Here is a 21486-nt window from a genome sequence, read left to right on the forward strand (position 1 = left end):
TATAACCCCCTTTGACCCATTAAATGATGACATATGTCTCTAGGGGTCCTAGGACCCTTAGGGAGATATTAAAATCATTCATATGAGTCACCTTATGACCCCCTTTGACCCATTAAATGATGACATATGTCACTAGGGGTCTTATGACCCCTACGAACATATTAGAATTATTCATATAGATTAAAGGGGGTCATAGGGTGACCTATGAACCACTTTGACCCATTAAATGATGACATATGTCTTTAGGGGTCCTAGGACCCCTAGGAACATATTAGAATGGTTAATATGGGTCAAAGGGGGTCATAGGTTGACTTATGACCTCTTTTGATTCATTAAAGGACGAGATATGTCCCTAGTTGTCCTAAGACCCCTAGGGAAATATTAGAAAGGTTAATATGGGTCAAATGAGGTCAAAGGTTGACCTATGACCCCCTTTGATACATTAAATGACAACATATGTCCATAGGGGTCCTAGGACACCTAGGGACATATTAGAATGGTTAATATGTGTGAAAGGGGGTCATAGATTGACCTATGACTCCGCTTGACCCATTAAATAACGAGACATGTCCTTAGGGATCCTAGGACCCCTAAGGATATATTAGAATGGTTAATATAGGTAAAAGGGGGTCATATGGTGACCTATGACCCTCTTTGACCCATGGACATATTCAAATTGTTAATATGGGTCAAAAGGGGTCATAGGGTGAACTATGACCCTCTTTGACCCATTAAATGATGACATATGCCTCTAAGATTCTTAAGAACCCTAGGCACATACTAGAATAGTTAATATGTATAAAAGGGGGTTAGAGGGTAACTTATGACCCCTTTTGATCGATTAAATGATGAACTATGTCTCTAGGGGTCATAGGACACCTAAGGACATATTAGAATGGTATATATGTGTGAAAAGGGGTCATAGGTTGACCTATGGCCTCATACGACACATTAAATAATGAGATATGTCCCTAGGGGTCTTAGGACCCTTTTTGACACATTAGAATGGTATCTATTGGTCAAATGGGGTCATAAGGTGACCTATGACCCCTTTTGACACATTAAATGACGACATATGTCTGTAGGGGTCCTAGGACCCCTAGGGACATATTAGAATCATTCATATGGGTCAAAAATGGTAATAGCATGACCTATGACCCCTTTTGACCCATGAAATGATGATATATGTCGCTAGGGGTCCTTGGACCCCTAGGGACATATTAGAATAGTTAATATGGGTCAAAGGGGGACATAGGTTGACCTATGACCCCCTTTGACCCATTTAATGACGACATGTCCCCAGGCATCCTAGGACCTCTAGGAACATATTAGAATGGTTAATATGAGTCAAATATGGTCATATGTTAACCTATGACCCTTTTTGATGCATTAAATGATGACATATGTCCCTAGGGGTCCTCGGACACCTAGGGACATATTAGAATGGTTAATATGTGTGAAAATGTGTCACAGGGTGACCTATGACCCCTCACGACCCATTAAATGACGACATATTTTATTAATGGTCCTAGGACCCCTAGGGACATATTAGAATGGTATATATTTGGGTCAAAGGGGGTCATAGGGTGTCCTATGACCCCCTTTGACCCATTAAATGATAATATATGTCCCTAGGTGTCCTAGGACCCCTAGGGACATATTAAAATGGTTAATATGTGTGAAAGGGGGTCATAGGTTGAACTATGACCCCCCACAATTAATTAAATGACGAGATATGTCCTTAGGGGTTCTAGGACTCTTAGGGACATATTAGAATGGTATATATGAGTCAAAGGGTGTCATAGGTTGACCTTTTACTCCCTTTGACCCATTAAATAATGACATATGTCCTTAGGAGTCCTAGGACACTTAGGGACATATTAGAATGGTTAATATGTGTCAAAGGGGGTTATAGGGTGACCTATGACCCTCTTTGATCCATGAAATGATGACATATGTCCTTAGGGGTCCTAGGACTCCTATGGACATATTAGAATTTTTAATTGGGTCAAAAGGGGTGATAGGGTGACCTATGACCCACTTTGACCCATTAAATGATGACATATGTCCCTAAGGGTCATAAGACCCCTAGGGACATATTAGAATCATTAATATGTGTGAAAAAGGGTCATAGGTTGACTTATGACAAATTTTGACCCATTAAATGATGACATATGTTCCTATGGGTCCTAAGACCCCTAGGGACATATTAGAATGGTTAATATGTGTTGAAGGGGGTCATAGGTTGACCTATGACCCCCCATGAACCATTAAATGATGAGATATGTCTCTAAGGGTCTTAGGACCCCTAGGGACATATTAGAATGGTTAATATGGGTCAAATGATGAGCTATGCCCCTAGAGGTCTTAGGACCCCTACGGACATATTAGAATGGTTAATATGTGTGAAAAGGTGTCATAGGGTGACCTATGACCCTCCACGACCCATTAAATGATGACATATGTCCCTAGGGGTCTTAGGACCCCTAGGGACATATTAAAATGGTATATATTTGGGTCAAAAGGGGTCATAGGGTGTCTTATGACCCCCTTTGACCCATTAAATGATGACATATGTCCCTAGGTGTCCTAGGACCCCTAGGGACATATTAGAATGATTAATATGTGTGAAAAGGGGTCATAAGTTGACCTATGATACTCCCCCCCCCCCCGACCTATTAAATGACAAGATATGTCCCTAGGGGTTCTAGGACCCCTAGGGACATATTAGAATGATATATATGGGTCAAAGGGTGTCATAGGTTGGCTTTTTACTCTCTTTGGCCCATTAAATGATGGCATATGTCCCTAGGACCCCTAGGGAGATATTAGAATGGTTAATATGTGTACCCTATGACCCCCTTGAATCCATGAAATGACGACATATGTCCTTAGGGGTCCTAGGACCCCTATGAACATATTAAAATTTTTAATATGGGTCAAAGGGGGTGATATGATGACCTATGACCCCGGTTTGACCCATTAAATGATGACATATGTCCGTAGAGCTTGTAAGACCCCTAGCGACATATTAGAATGGTTAATATGTGTGAAAGGGGGTCATAGGTTGACCTATGACCCCTTTTGACCCATTAAATGATGACATATGTTTCTATGTGTCTTAGGACCCCTAGGGACATATTAGAATGGTTAATATGTGTTGAAGTGGGTCATAGGTTGACCTATGACCTCACATGACCCATTAAATGACTAAATATGTCTCTAGGGGTGTTAGGACCCCTAGGAATATATTAGAATGGTTAATATGGGTCAAAAAAGGTCATAAGGTGACCTATGACCCCCTTTGACCCATTAAATGATGACCTATGCCCTTAGGGGTCCTAAGACCCTTAGGGACATATTAGAATGGTTAATATGTGTGAAAGGGGCTCATAGGTTGACCTATGGCCCCCCACGACCCATTAAATGACGAGATATGTCCCTAGGGGTCCTATGACCCCTAGGTACATATTATAATTATTCATATGGGTCAAATGGGGTCATAGGGTGACCTATGAACCCCTTTGACCCATTAAATGACGACATATGTCCCTAGGGGTCCTAGGATCCATAGGGACGTATTAGAATGGTTAATATGTGTCAAAGGGGGTCATAGTTTGACTTATGACCCTCTTTGACCCATTAAATAACGAGATATGTCCTTATGGATCCTAGGACCCCTAGGGACATATTAGAATGGTTAATATGAGTCAAAGGGGGTCATATGGTGATCTATGATCCCCTTTGACCTATTAAATGACAACATATATTTTTAGGGGTCCTAGGACCCGTAGGGACATATTAGAATCTTTCATATGGGTCAAAGGGGGTCATAGGGTGACCTATGACCCCCTTTGGCCCATGAAATGACAACATATGTTGCTAGGGCCCTACAGACATATTAGAATGGTTAATATGTGTGAAATGGGGTCATAGGTTGACCTATGAACTCCGACGACCCATTAAATAACGAGATATATCCCTAGGGGTCCTAGGACCCATAGGGGCATATAAGAATGGTTAATATGGGTCAAAGAGGGTCATAGGGTGACGCATGACCCCCTTTGACCCATGAAATGATGACATTTGTCCATAGGGGTTCTACAACCTCAAGGGACATTAGAATGGTTAATATGGGTCAAAGGGGGTCATAATTTAACCTATGACCCCCTGTGATTTATTAAATGACGAGATATGTTCCTAGGGATCCTAGGACCCCTAGTGACATATTAGAATGGTAAATATAGGTCAAAGGGGATCATAGGATGACCTATAACTCCCTTAGACCCATTAAATGATGAGATATGTCCCTAGGTTTCTTAGGACCCTTAGGGACATTAGAATTGTTCATATGGATCAAAGGGGTTCATAGGGTGACCTATGACCTCCTTTGACCCATTAAATGATGACATTTATATACTATTAATACAATTATAGCATAATAATAATAATATTAATAAACACTAAATATTAATACTATTATATCTATAGTAATAATAATAATACTATTATAGCTATAATAATTTAATATATATTGATACTATTATGGCATAATATTAATATATATATTCATACTATTATGGCATAGTATTCATATATATATTAATACTATTATAGCATAATACTAATAATAATAATATAAATAAACATTGAATATTAATACTATTATATCTATAGTAATAATAAGAATACTATTATAGGTATAGTAATAATATTGTTACTAATAAACCAAAATCGGTTTCACTCCAATTATTATTCTAATATTAATACTAATCTAGAAAAATACTGTATTCCCTCCGAAACTCATTGGATAAGATTGGATATATATGTTATTAATATAAATGTACATTATTAATATATATGAGTCAAAGGGGGTCATAGGTCAACCATTGACCCCCTTTGACGCATTAAATGATGACATATGTCCTTAGGGGTCCTTGGACCCCTAGTGACATATTACAATGGTTAATATGGGTTAAAAGAGGTCATAGGGTGACCTATGACCCCGTTTGACCCATTAAATGATGACATATGTCCCTTGGGGTTCTAGGACCCCTAGAGACAATAAAATTGTTCATATTGGTCAAAGGGGATCATAGGGTGACCTATAACCCCCTTTGATCCATAAAATGATGACATATGTCCCTAGGGGTCATAGGACCCCTAAGGACATATTAAAATCATTCATATGGGTCAAAGGGGGTTAGAGGGTAACCTATTAAATGACGACATATGTTCCTAGGGGTCCTAGGACCTCTAGGGACATATTAGAATGGTTAATATAGGTCAAAGGGGGTCATAGGTTGACTTATAACCCTTTTGATCCATTAAATTACGAGATATGTCCCTAGTTGTCCTAGGACCCCTAGGGACATATTAGAATGGTTAATATGGGTCAAAGGGGGTCATAGGTCTTTGATGCATTAAATGATAAAATATGCCCCTAGGGGTCCTAAGAAAGTTAAAGATACATTAGAATGGTCAATATGTGTGAAAGGGGGTCATAGGTTGACTTATGAGCCCCTTCGATCCATTAAATGACGAGATATGTCCGTAGGGGTCCTAGGACCCCTAAGGATATATTAGAATGGTTAATATGGGTCAAAAGTGGTCATAGGTTGACCTATGACCCTTTTTGATGCACTAAATGACAACATATGTCCCTAGAGGTCCTAGGACACCTAGGGACATATTAGAATGGTTAATATGTATGAAAGGGGGTCATAGGTTGACTTCTGACCCCCTTTGCCCTATTAAATAATGAGATATGTCCCTAGGGATCCTAGGACCCCTAGGGACATATTAGAATGGTTAACATAGGTAAAATGGGGTAATATGGTGACATATGACCTCCTTTGACCCATGGACATATTTGAATGGTTAATATGGGTCAAACCCCTTTGACCCATTAAATGACGACGTATGTCCCTAGGGGTCCTAGGACCCCTAGGGACATCTTAGAATGGTTAATATGTGTGAAAGGGGGTCATAGGTTGACCTATGATCCCCAATGACCTATTAAATGACAAAATATGTCACTAGGGGTTCTAGGACCCCTAGGGACATATTAGAATGGTTAATATTGGTCAAAGGGGGTCATAGGGTGACCTATGACCTCTTTTGATCCATTAAATCACGAGATATGTCCCTAGGGGTCCTAGGACCCCTAGAGACATATTAGAATCGTTCATATGGGTCAAAGGGGGTCATAGGGTGACCTATGAACCCCTTTGATCCATGAAATTATGACATATGTCCCTATGGGTCCTAAGACACTTAGGGACATATTACAATCGTTCATATGGGTCAAAGGCCCTATGACCCCTTTTGACCCATGAAATGATGACATATGTCCCTAGGGGTCGTAGGACCCCTAGAGAAATATTAGAATGGTTAATATGGGTCAAAGGGGGTCATAGGTTGACCTATGACCCCCTTTGATCCATTAAATGATGAGATATGTCCCTAAGGGTCCTAGGAGCCCTAAGGACATATTAGAATGGTTAATATGGGTCAAAGGGAGTCATAGGTTGAACTATGACCCCCTTTGACAAATTAAATGAGGACATATGTCCTTTGGGGTCTTAGGACCCCTAGGGACATATTCGAATAGTTAATATGTGTAAAAGGGGGTCATAGGTTGACTTATAACCCCCCCACGACCCATTAAATGATGAGATATGTCCCTAAGGTTCCTAAGACCCCTAGTGACATATTAGAATGGTATATATGGGTCAAAGGGGATTATAGGGTGACCTATGATACCCTTTGACCCATTAAATAATGACATATGTCCCTAAGGGTCCTAAGACCCCTAAGGACATATTAGAATCATTCATATGGGTCAAACGGGGTCATAGGGACCTCCTTTGACCCATTAAATGATGACATATGTCCCTAGGGGTCTTAGGACCCCTAGGGACATATTAAGATGATTAATATGTGTCAAAGGGGGTCATAGGTTGACCTATGACCCCACACGACCCATTAAATGACGGGATATGTCCCTAGGGGTCCTAGGACCCCTAGGGACATACTAGAATGGTTAATATGGGTAAAAGGGATCATAGGGTGACCTATGACCCCTTTTGACCAATTAAATGATAAGCTATGTCCCTAGGGGTCATATGATGCTTAGGGACATATTAGAATGGTTAATATGTGTGAAAAGGGTTCATAGGTTGACCTATGGCCCCCCACGACGCATTAAATGACAAGATATGTTCGTAGGTGTTCTAGGAGCCCTAGTGACATATTAGAATGGTATATATGAGTCAAAGGGGATCATAAGGTGACCTATGACCGCATTTGACCCATACAATGATGATGTATATCCCTAGAGATCTTAAGACCCCTAGGGACATATTAGAATCATTCATATGGGTCAAAGGGGGTCATAGGGTGACCTATGACCCCGTTTGACCTATGAAATGATGACATATGTCCTTAAGGGTCCTAGGACCTCTAGGGACATATTAGAATGGTTAATATGGGTCAAAGGAGTTCATAGGTTGAGCTATGACCCCCTTTGATCCATTAAATGATGAGATATGTCCCTAGGGGTGCTAGGACCCCTAGGGACATATTATAATGGTTAATATGGGTCAAAGTTTGTCATAGGTTGACCTATGACCCGCTTTGATGCATTAAATGATGACATATGTCTCCAGGGGTCCTAGACACCTAGGGACATATTAGAATGGTTAATATGTGTGAAAAGTGGTCATAGGGTGACCTATGACCCCCCACGACCCATTAAATGTTGACATATGTTACTTGGGGTCCTAGGACCCTTAGGGACATATTAGAATGGTATATATGAGTCAAAAGGGGTCATAGGCTGACTTATGACCCCCTTTGATCCATTAAATGATGACATATGTCTCTAGGAGTCCTAGGACCCCTATGGACATATTAGAATGGTTAATATCTATGAAAGCGAGTCATAGGTTGAGTTATGACCTTTCACGATCCATTAAATGAGGACATATGTCCCTACGGGTCTTAGAACCCCTAGGGACATATTAGAATAGTTAATATGGGTCAAAAGGGGTCATAGGTTGACCTATGACCTTCTTTGACTCATTAAATGATGACATATGTCCCTTGAGGTCCTAGGACCCCTAGGGGCATATTAGAATGGTTAATATGTGTGAAAAAGGGTCATAGGTTGACCTATGACCCCTCACGACACATTAAATGATGAGATATGTCCCTAGGGGTCCTAGGACCCCTAGTGAGATATTAGAATGGTATATATTGGTCAAAGGGGGTCATATGGTGACCTATGATCCCCTTTGACCCATTAAATGACAACATATGTCCGTAGGGGTCCTAGGACCCCTAAAGACATTATAGAATCATTGATATGGGTCAAAGGGGGTCATAACATGACCTACGACCCCCTTTGACCCATGAAATGATGACATATGTCCTTAGGACTCCTTAGACCCCTAGGGACATATTAGAATAGTTAATATGGGTCAAAGGGGGTCATAGGTTGACTTATGACCCCCTTTGACCCATTAAATGATGACATGTCCCTAGGGGTCCTAGGACCCTTAGTGACATATTAGAATAGTTAATATGAGTCAAATGTGGTCATATGTTGACCTATGACCCCCTTTGACACATTAAATGACGACATATGTCCCTAGGGGTCCTAGGACACCTAGGGACATATTAGAATGGTTAATATGTGTGAAAAGTGTCATAGGAAGACCTATGAGCCCTCATGACCCATTAAATGACGACATATGTCTCTAGGGGTCTTAGGACCCCTAAAGACATATTAGAATGATATATATGAGTCAAAGGGGGTCATAGGGTGTCCTATGACCCCCTTTGACCCATTAAATGATCGCATATGTCCCTAGGGGTCCTAAGACCCATAGGGACATATTAGAATGGTTAATATGTGTGAAACCTATGATCCCCCAAAACCCATTAAATGATGAGATATATCCCTAGGGGTCTTAAGACCCTTAGAGACATATTAGAATGATATATATGGGTCAAAGGGTGTCATAGGTTGACCTTTGACCCTTTTTGACCCATTAAATGATGATATATGTCCCAAAGGGTCCTAGGACCCCTATAGACATATTAGAATCATTCATATGGGTCAAAGGGGGCCATTAAATGATGACATATGACCTATGACCCCCTTTGACCCATTAAATGACAACATATGTCCCTAGGGGTCCTAGGACCCCTAGCGACATATTAGAATTGTTAATATGGGTCAAAGGGGGTGATAGGGTGAGCTATGATTCATTTTGACCTATTAAATGATGACATATGTCCGTAGGGGTCCTAGGACCCCTAGGGGCATATTAGAATGGTTAATATGTGTGAAAGGGGGTCATAGGTTGACCTATGACCCCCTTTTACCCATTAAATGATGACATATGTTCCTAGGGGTCTTAGGACCCTTAGGGACATATTAGAATGGTTAATATGTGTGAAAAGGAGCCATAGGTTGACCTATGACCCTCCATGACCTATTAAACGATGAGATATGTCTCTAGGGGTCCTAGGACCCTTAGGGACATATTAGAATGGTTAATATGGGTCAAACCCTATGACCCCCTTTGACCTATTAAATGACAAGCTATGTCCCTAGGGATCCTAGAACCCCTAGGGACATATTAGAATGGTTAATATCTGTGAAAGGGGGTCATAGGTTGACCTATGGCCCCCCACGACCCATTAAATGACGAGATATGTCCCTAGGGGTCGTAGGACCCCTAGTGACATAATATAATGATATATATGGGTCAAAGGCCCTATGACCCCCTTTTACTCATTAAATGATGACATATGTCCCTATGGGTCTTAGGACCCCTAGGTACATATTAGAATCATTCATATGGGTCAAAGGGGGTCATAGGGTGACCTATGAACCCCTTTGACCCATTAAATGATGAGATGTTCCTAAGGGTCCTAAGACCCCTAAGGAGATATTAGAATGGTTAATATGTGTCAAAGGGGGTCATAGGTTGAGCTATGACCCCCTTTGACCCATTAGATAACGAGATATGTCCCTAGGGATCCTAGGAGCCCTAAGGACATATTGGAATGGTTAATATGGGTCAAAGGGGGTCATAGGGTGACCTATGACCCCCTTTGACCCATTAAATGATGACATATGTCCTTAAGAGTCCTTGGACCTCTAGGGACATATTAGAATCGTTCATATGGGTCAAAGGGGGTCATAGTGTGAGCTATGACCCCCTTTGACCCATGAAATGATGACATATGTCCCTAGGGGTCCTAAGACCCCTACGAACATATTAGAATGGTTAATATGTGTGAAAGGGGGTCATAGGTGTACCTATGACCCCCATGACCCATTAAATGATGAGATGTCCCTAGGGGTCCAAGGACCTCTAGGGACCTAGGGCTCCTAGGACCCCTAGGGACATATTAGAATGGTTAATATGGGTCAAAGGGGGTCATAGGGTGACCTATGACCCCCTTTGACCCATTAAATGACGACATATGTCCCTAGGGGTCCTAGGACCCCTAGGGACATATTAGAATGATTAATATGGGTCAAAGGGGGTCATAGGTTGACCTATGACCCCTTTTGATCCATTAAATGATGAGATATGTCCCTAGGGGTCCTAAGACCCCTAATGACATATTAGAATGTTATATATGGGTCAAAGCGGATCATAGGGTGACCTATCACTCCCTTTGACCCATTAAATGATGATATATGTCCTTAGGGGTTTTAGGACCCCTAGGGACATATTAGAATCATTCATATGAGTCAAAAGGGATCATAGGGTGACCTATGACCCCCTTTGACCCTTTAAATGATGACATATTTATATACTATTAATACTATTATATCTATAGTAATAATAATAATACTATTATAGCTATAATAATAATAATATATTAATACTATTATGGCATAGTATATATATATATATATACACTATTGTAGCATAATAATAATAATATAAATAAACACTAAATATTAATAATATTATATCTATAGTAATAATAAGAATACTATTATAGGTATAATAATATTGATACTATATATTAATACTAATAAATCAAAGTCGGTTTTCTTCCAATTATTATTCTAATATTAATACTAATATAGGAAATGCCCTTTTCCCTCCAAATCACATTGGATAAGATCGGATATCATATTTCAAATCGATCCAATTTTCTCCGGCACTAGTTTCCAACATATCCTTATTCTTACAAACCCGATAACATCACTTTTTCTATTCTTTTTTCACGGGTTTTGCAAAAAGTGCGTGTTGGGGCCCAACCAATCGAAAATAATTCAAAAATATAACCTTAGGTGTTCAAATTTTTCATCTGAATGGGGAGTACCAGTCATCGAAAGGATAAATGCAAAAGGAAGATATCCAATGAAGACATTGCGGCATATAGGGAAAGAGACAAAATGGAACACTGAAGAATTAGACAAGGTATGCTAAATATCAGTCAAGTTGATGATGAATTAGTCAAAGGTGAAATCATAGAGTTAGATAATGAGTATGTATAGTTGGGGAATGAAAATGTACCTATTGAAAATGATAATGCCGAAATTGAAAATTTAGAGAATGAAAAATTTGAAGATGAAATGCTACCAAGTCATAATCCAAATTGCATAATTGACCATGTTGAACATGACAATGCACATGAACCTAATGCACAAGAACGCTACATATCTCCTAATTATAATCGACATGAAGGTTCTAAAACACCAAAATGGATAATTGAAATTGATGAAATGATTATTACTAGTTTGGAAGGGAAAAAATTAGAAAGAACCATTCGGTTATGGGCTTCAAGACTATATCAGATGTTTTTCAGCAACAAGATAGTGGTAGAGCAATGTCAGCTTTTCATGCACTTATTAAAGATGCAAAAGATGAGACCTATGCTTTCCAAATTGAAGATTCCTTGTCAATAAAAAGTTGGAAAGAAATGCCCTTATTGTGAAGAATCTTTTCAGTGCTCTCAATAGCATTGGGAAAAATAACAGGGAGAAGGATAACAGAGCTGCTCGAAGGGTTATTAAAACCTCTTTGGTAAGTCATCATTTGAGAAAAGGTAGATATATGAGACAAACTTGTATTGATTTGAATCTAAATCATACTACTTTGAGAAGAGCACTTAGTCGACGAGAGAAAATTGATGATCCTCTTCAAAATGAAACATGGGCATTTGGTGGGAGATTTTCACATTTTGATAAGAAGCTATTCGATGATGTGAAGGAAGAAATTACACAATTTCGGCACTCTAACTCACAAGTATCACCCAATGCTAAAGATGTGTTAAAGTTGAGAATTGGCATCAGAGATTGCACGCCACATCCTAAACACTATTTGGAGGTAAGTCAAACTATGTTGTTCAAACAATTTAGAGAGAGTCATCCAAGTCTTCATATATCACAAAGAGATTTTGAATCTTTGAAGCCATTTTATTGTGTGCCACTCAAAATTTGAAATACATGTTGTTGCAAATATCATGTTGAGTTTTCTATGCACTATGAACTATTACGTTCCATCCATTCTACTTTGTATAGTAAAGAAACGTTGGAGGATTGTGGTGCTAGTGAGCTTCCAAAATCATCAAGAGACTTGCTAGATCAACTTTTATGTCGTAGAGTTGATGGTTGTTTCTTTTATAGAAATGCTTGCTTAAATGAGAAGTGTTTAGAATGTGGTGGCTTATCTAAGTTTGACACATGTTTCCATGAGGGGTGTGAACAAGATCTTGGAAAGACAATAGTGAAAAAAAAGGTATATGAAATGGTGAAATACACATTGAAGAGTGGAGGTGAGAGCTCTAGATGCGAATTGGTTGAAAAAGATATCAGTGTGGCTAGTTTTATTTCAGATTTCAAGGCAAATCTTTTTTACAAGTATGCAAGACATAGTCACAAGTCGAAGTGGTTGGATGAACAATTTAGAATGTGCAAGGAGACTTTTCCCATTGGCACTATTATATCAGTTGTTGATTTTGCTGAGAACTACACATTGCAACCTCAAAATGAGACACAATCTCAGTATTACAACTCTATTCAGATTGTTATTTTTGTTCACATAACATATAAACATGCCCCTAAGAGTGTGGAAGATAATCGAAAGATTATTAGAGAATATCATTTTTATATGAGTGATGATAGATCTCACTCTCATGAGTTTGCGCAACATTGTTTCAAAAATTATTTTGATTTCTTACATGAGCATGCAATTGCTATGGATAGACATATCATTTGGTCAGATAACTGTACATGTCAATTCAAGAATGCTCGCATATTTTATTGATTTTGTAGGATGCATGTAGAGAGAGGGGTGCCTCATATTTGGAGTTTTTTTGAGTCCGACCATGGAAAAGGGGAACATGATGGAGTGGGGGCATGTGTGAAGAGAGCTCTAGTTAAGGAGCAACTAAAGATTTCAGCAGCAGAGCTTCTTGATGCTCGTAGCATTGTTGATTGGTGTAGTTTAGCATTATCATAGGGGGGGACTCTTGATTCAGTGGTACATAGGTTCTTTTGGTTGGTTGAGGAAGGGTTCGTAGCTGATAGATTAGATTGTGCTATAGTGAGAGACTCATAAAAAATGCATTAATTCTGGAGCTCTGATTCTAGTACATGGACCATTTGGACACGACAGCTAGCTTTCTTTTGTCCTAGTTGTTTTCAGTGTGATTGGGATCACTATGAGTCAAGTGAGTGGGTGGACACATGAGCTCCACATTATCTTACTCCATTGCCTATCATATCCTCTATCAAAAATGATGACATGGAAAATTCACTTGAACATAACCATATATCGGATCTACTTCAGCCAGGACATGTCTTTGCATTGGTTGCACCACAAGGGAATAATGAGAAATCTAATTATTGGTTAGCGCGTTGTGTAAGAGGTAAACAAAAACTTGCACAACCAATCACAGATGATGATGGATTCACATATCCTACTGGTTCAGTGGTTGTCGTTGGAACATGGCTGTAGACATGCATGCTTAGAAGGAACGAAATTCCTGCATTCGAAGACTATTAGAAGCACAAAATAATTCTCATATATTTGCATCTTATTATAGCAACAAATGTAAAGTTGTTGAAACATCAAGGAAGATCAAAAGTAAAAGAACTTTTTACTATTGCTAATGTTGATCATGAAGCTTTGTTGGAGACCCTAAAATAGAGAGAGGACCCTATTGGAACACTTGACTAGGTATATTTACTTCTTATGTTATTTTCCTCATAATGATTCAATGAACTAATGATTATCTTGTTTAATACAATAAGTTACTAATTTTTTTATGATATTGGAATGTAGGTACATCATGAAGAGTTGGGGGGGTGGTATTGGGAATAATTCCTAAGATTTATGATGTATTATGACGTAAAATGTGAACTTTTTTTGTATATGGTTTTTGTAATAATGAAAAAAATAGGTTAAATTAGTTGCACATTCTAATTTGCATTTTGGTAGGTTCTTTGTAAAGAAATATAAGAGGAAGATATTGAACAAGTTCTTACAAATCATATTTGCATGTGATACAAGGCTATAAGGACAATTTTAAGAGCATTAATACTATATGAAAGATACTTGCTTGCGGATATCTTATTACAAATTTGGTTTTTTCCTTATTTGACATAAAGCTAACATTATGATTATTAAAACTATTTTTATCAAACTAATCAAATAAGAAAAAATTAGAAAGTACGGACGCACAATTAGAATACTTGATTTCTTCCATTTTGCAACCAATCATGGCATTTGAAAGCATAAAGAGTCATAATATTGTATAATGTTTTGAAAGACTTTCATATTGAAAAGTTGTAAAGGACCACGAGATTTGAACTTTAGTAATGTCTAAGTTTGCATAGGGTAAGTGACTCATTGCATAGGTCCTAATAAGGTCTCATAATAATCTCAAGTCATTTCATAAGTTGAAACATTCAATAAGTCACTTAAAATTTAGCTTATTGCTTTAGAAAATTCAAATCTTGAATGTAATGGCTACATGAGCATTTTGGAAGGAAACTCTATAGTTTAAATTTTATGAAATACAGGGAACACTAGTGCAAAGCACCTAATCATTTTTCTTTTCTTGATGTAGTACAGTCTAGGGATAGATCTAATGATCTCCTTGTGACCATCCACATTTGTAATGGACACAAGACCCCATGGTGCAACTATAAGCCTTGGCCATCAATTTGTCCAATAAAGTGGATTTTTGGTAAATTCCATGTTTTTAGGTAAGTCTAGATGTTTAGAACATTATTAGGGTCCCTAGGAGTTTTTAGAGTCTATTTGCAATCAAATTTGCAATAAAACTTGTCTTAGCGCAAAAATTGCAAAAAGTTGCTTAACAACTTTTGCAATTTTCTTGACAACTTTTCAAAATCTAACTAGTAACGGCTAGAACTGTTTGAATCGTCAGTACCATTAGCTCCAAGTGGGTGGGTGAACCCTAGTGACACCCTTTTTCCAACCACGGAGACCCTCTATTGTCTGTGGCCACCCTATACCGAGGAGTCCCTAAGGTTCTCTAAGTGCGTTTTGAGGTTGATCTTTTGAGGGTCATAACTCGGAGCTCGTGAGGGCTATCGATGAACTATCAAATGCTACAGGAGAGTGATGTTGAGGCCTAAAATAATCTATCTCATTTTTGAGAGATCTCATTCCATTTGGATTCGGCACAACGATCTCACTCGATGCCAAAACTTGCAGTGTGCCTCAATTCATAGGTGCACCACAACGTAACTTTGAAACTGTTGATCGTGGCATTGAATTGTCAGTGCCATTAGCTCCAAATGGGCAGGTGAACCCTAGTCACACCCTTGTTTCGACCATGGAGACCATCCATCATTTGTAGCCACCCTGTACTGAGGAGTCCCCAAGGTGCTCTAAGTGCATTTCAAGGTCAATCTTTCGAGGGTCATAACTCGAAGCTCATGAGGGCTATCGATGAACTGTCAAATGCTATAGGATAGTGATGTTGAGGCCTAAAATAAATACTCTCATTTTCCAAAGATCACATTCCGTTTGGATTCGGCACAATGATCTCGCTCGATGCCAAAACTTGTAGTGTGCCTCAGTTCATAGGTACACCATTGCATAACTTTGAAACTGCTGATTGTGGCATCGAATCATCAGCACCATTAGCTTCGAATGGGTGGGTGAACCCTAGTCACACCCTTGTTCTGGCCATGGAGACCATCCATCATTTGCGGCCACCTCATACCAAGGAGTCTCCAAGGTGCTCTAAGTGCATTTCGAGGTTGATATTTCGAGGGTCATAACTCGAAGCTCATGAGGGCTATCGATGAACTGTCAAATGCTACAAGACAGTGATGTTGAGGCCTAAAATAATGTATCTCATTTTTGAGAGATCACATTCCATTTGGATTTGGCACAACGATCTCACTTGATGCCAAAACTCGTAGTGTGCCTTAGTTCATAGGTGCACCACAGTGTAACTTTGAAACTGCTGATCGTGGCATCAAATGGTCAATGCCATTAGCTCCGGATGGGTGAGTGAACTTAGTCACACCCTTGTTTCGGCCACAGAGACCATCCATCATTTGCGGCCACCCTGTACCGAGGAGTCCCCAAGGTGCTCTAAGTGCATTTCAAGGTCGATCTTTTGAGGGTCATAAGTCGAAGCTCATGAGGGCTATCGATGAACTATCAAATGCTACAGGATGATGGTGTTGAGGCCTAAAATAACCTATCTCATTTTTGAGAGATCACATTCCATTTGGATTTGGCACAACGATCTCGCTTGATGCCAAAACTCGCAATGTGTCTCAATTCATAAGTGCACCACAGCGTAACTTTGAAACCACTGATTGTGGCATCGAATTGTCAGCGCCATTAGCTCCAGATGGGTAGATGAACCCTAGTCACACCCTTGTTCTGGCCGTGGAGACCATCCATCATTTGTGGCCACCCGATACCGAGGAGTCCCTAAGGTGCTCTAAGTGCATTTCAAGGTCGATCTTTCGAGGGTCATAACTCGAAGATCGTGAGGGCTATTGATGAACTATCAAATGCTGCAGGACGGTGATGTTGAGGCCTAAAATAACCTATCTCATTTTTGAGAGATCACATTCTGTTTGGATTTAGCACAGCGATCTCACTCGATGCCAAAACTTGCACTGTGCCTCAGTTCATAGGTACACCACAGCGTAACTTTGAAACCACTAGTTGTGACATCGAATCGTCAGTGCCATTAGATCTAGATGGGCAGGTGAACCCTAGTCACACCCTTGTTCCGACCATGGAGACCATCCATCATTTGCGACCACTCCGTACCGAGGAGTCTCCAAGGTGCTCTAAGTGCATTTTGAGGTCGATCTTTCGAGGGTCATAACTCGAAGCTCGTAAAGGCTATCGATGAACTGTCAAATGCTACAAGATGGTGATACTAAGCCCTAAAATAATCTATCTCATTTTTGAGAGATCACATTCCGTTTGGATTCGACACAACGATCTCACTCAATGTCAAAACTCGCAGTGTGCCTCAGTTCATAGGTGCACCACAATGTAACATTGAAACCACTGATCTTGGCATCGAATCATCAGTGCCATTAGCTCTGGATGGGCAGGTGAACCCTAGTCACACCCTTGTTTCAGCCACAGAGACCATCCATCATTTGCGACCACCCTGTACCGAGGAGTCTCCAAGGTGCTCTAAGTGCATTTCGAGGTTGATATTTTGAGGGTCATAACTCAGAGCTCATGAGGGCTATCAATGAACCGTTAGAGGAGACAAGTTTGTAAGAAGTGGTGGCTTAGTGTTTTATCTAAAATAAGTTAGTGGGAAGGCTTTATTAGAGGGTCTTGGCCAAACTAGTGGGGTGTCTACCCACTCTCTAATTTTAGAGACAATTAGGTTTTGGAGGGAGATTAGGGGAGCTCTACTACAACTATCCTCACCCTAGCTTGGACCAAGGTTGGTATCTCAAAATTGCTTCTTTTCCATTTCTTTCTTTTAGCATGGTTAAGCAAATATGCAAGTGTGGAGTTTATCAATGGAGTATGTATTGCATTGCATTGTGGAGTAGCATTCATGTGAGTTCTTGAATGGTGTTCATTCCATGTAGATTAGTGTGACACCATTGTGCTTCTTGTTGTATTGTGTGGAGTATTGTGAGTATGAAGTTTGGATTTCCTCTATTTCCTTGTTATATTATGGGTGTTGTATTATCCATTGTATGCCATAACCATTCATATCTTGTTGGGGGTGATAAGGAAAGTGGTGTAGAAAGGAAGTTTGAGGAGTTACAGCTGATGGTAGTGGGTTTGGAGGAGGAAATGTGGAGGCCTCGAGAGGATATCAAATTGTTGATTTATGATAGCTCTAACAAGGCATTGGTATGAGCCACAGATTTAATTTGACATCATTGTTATCATTTGAAAATGTGAAAGAAAGTTTTCTCCTTGTGGTATTGTAAATGACTAGTTGATAATAACAATCCATAGATGTTATGTGATACCATTGATTGTATAAATTCAAAACTTAGTAGATTGCTTAAAATCTTGTTGTGCACTCAATAATTTGGAAGGAAAATTTTATGTTCATATCACATGCACTCAATAAAAGCCAAGATTGATCTTGACCACCCTTCTAGAGTAGCCCCCAACATTTCCTAAGCCATCATAATGCAAAAAGTTTTCTCCACTCCCCAAGGCGTATTGTTAAATCTGACATTCATTCTGACATGTCATGCCAAAACTTTTATCCTTGAGCTTGCCTCCTTGAAAAGGGGTTTCATCCCCATTAATATACTTGGGTGCATAGGAGAAAGGGTTTATGTCACATCCTTGTCTTATGCACTAGTCGTCCCCTCCTTGCAGTAGTGGTCACGTGTTCCCAAGAATAGGTAGTCAGCTTGAAATTTCTTGCAATAGTGGTCACATGTTCCCAAGCATAGGTAGTCAACTTGAAATTAAGGGGGAGTGGGATAGAAATCCCAAGGGATTTGTACTTAGGAGAATGTCAAGTTGACATTTAATATGAATTGTTCACATTAGGATTGCTGATTGGAGGGATGGGAAAAAGATGTCCTAAGGCTTGGATTAGTCAAAATTCTGCACATGACCCATGTGGAACCTTGTGGGGACCACGTGTAGGAAGAAATGTGGCCTTGGTAAGAGTTAGGGAATGATGAGGATTTAAGATAGATAGGAGATTCACCCTTTAGATTTGTTTTTATTTTTATCAGATAATTATTTAATCATTTCAAGTCTTGAGTAGAGGATAATGACACTTAGTGTATTTGAGCTTAGTTTAAGGGTAATGTTTATATCAAGGGCCTCATTTAAAAACATGTAACAATTAAACCATATGGTAATGGAAAATCTCAATATAGGAAAATAAATTAAATGAAATAAATAAGTTTACGAGAATGCATATATAATTGAACATGATATTAAGTATGAAGGGTTTAATTAAATTAGTGTTAAGACTATAAATTAGGATAGTTGGATGTAGATATAATAGGGTTAATATGAAGTAAGTTGTCGAGATGATGGGATTGGAGAATCAAGGATAAGGATGGATGGTGGATTAAAATAATAACTCAAATCTAGTTTTATCTAGTCAATAAAGCACATTGATAGATAAGAGTTAATAGATAGAATTGAATGCATGACAAACCTGTGTAGATGCTGGATTTAATGTCAAGTGAATTTTATATTTGGCTTGAGGGAATGTTAGTTAGATAATGAATGTTGTGGATTCAATTCAAGATATTAGTAGAATATCAAAGTCGATAGAATATATATACCAATTTGAAAATGTAGTGTAGGAATAAAGCATTAGTTAGCTAGTATGTAATAAGGGTCAATAGGCATGTCATTAGAGGTAGCTCGTCAGCTCATGTACCCTATGTATAATTAATAATAGTATGATTCATGTACACCACATTTTACTACACTAGTTGCATGAAATGATAAATACATATATGTCAGAACGCCAATGTATGTTATATACAAACGTTATTTATACGCTTGCACCTAATCTTTGCATAAACAATTCATCTAACAAATTTAAATTGACACACTCAATACGATGATGTAGTAGGATGTGTTTAAATACTGATTGTGAATTATTATTGAGTTAAGTACTTTGAATTGGCCCTTAGACTTACTAAGAGTTTCTCATTTTATGTGCTTACTAATTCTTGCTATGAAACTACTTTGAATCTTAACATGCTTTGGTAATAATATTATTGATAGTGAGAAAGTTAGCTTATGGTGAATAATTAGATGTAATAATGTAAAAAGTAAATGTAATAGTATAGTAATTATAGTAAATAAAATAGTAAACGTAAAAGCATGGCAATGTAGCTAGATTAGTTAGTAGTTGATGAGCTAGATAGTTAGTAATTGTCTTTTGTTAGAGTGAGTTTAATTTATATATTGAAATAGTAATTTTTGCGTTTAGGAAACTATAGTGAGTGCTAGTTTGGTGAGGAAGCAATGTTGATAGAATGCATAAGGATGACTAAATAGAGTAAAGAGGGAGAAAATGACTCAGTATTGGTCCAATCTTTGAGAGGACCTGTAACCAATAAGATATGGATGCAAGCACATGATACACGTTTGGCACATAAAACAAATTGTTTATTCCATAAGTTGTGTATAGTATGTGTTGAATGATGGATACTATCAATACAAGTGGCCCCTTCTCCATCATGTAGACTTTGAAGCTACCTTTGGGGCATACTTTTCTTCCAATGGTTAGATCCGATATAGTGTGGTAGATAAGTGTACATTTTCTTATTTGACTAACGGTGCTCATGTGATGAGTACTAAATCTAAATTCTCTAGATACATGTGTTTAATTGATTAAGATATACTACACTTCCACACCATATAGTAATTGTCACATTAATATATATTGTAATGATTAATGAATGTGTGTACATTGGTAATGAGGATAATAAGTAATTTTGATCCCCTTCCCTTACATGCTAGAATCATGACCTAGTCCATATGATACAACCGACAGACCTTAATAGAATATTAGTATCAGAGGCTTGTTAGGATATGAATTACCTCACTAATTTATGAGTGTTGTATCTTGAACTTTCTCTTTTGACTGGTGATGCTAACTTGAACTAGACTGTCATCCAATCTATTTGAAAACCACCTATGATTAAAATGTTACAATCGGATGACACTATCCACATGAGTCTTGAACTCCTATTCAATGATAACCTTGTTTTACAATATGTAATTTCTTATGCGACTTAACAAGCTACAAAAAAAAAAAATTGTTGTGTTTTTACTAGTAAAATTTAGCGCATGACACATGATCCACGATAAATTGAACAATACTAGATACTAAATTAATATGTATATCATTGTGCACATAAATGAAAAAAATATATATCAAAATACATGTATCCATAGAAAATTTTTTACACAAATATATATCAAAGATCATGTATCCATAGACAAAGTACTCAAATATATA

This window comes from Cupressus sempervirens, chromosome 11 (assembly GCF_028749045.1).
Source record: "Cupressus sempervirens isolate cs-2001-9-10 chromosome 11, ASM2874904v1, whole genome shotgun sequence".
In the NCBI taxonomy this organism is placed as follows: domain Eukaryota; kingdom Viridiplantae; phylum Streptophyta; class Pinopsida; order Cupressales; family Cupressaceae; genus Cupressus; species Cupressus sempervirens.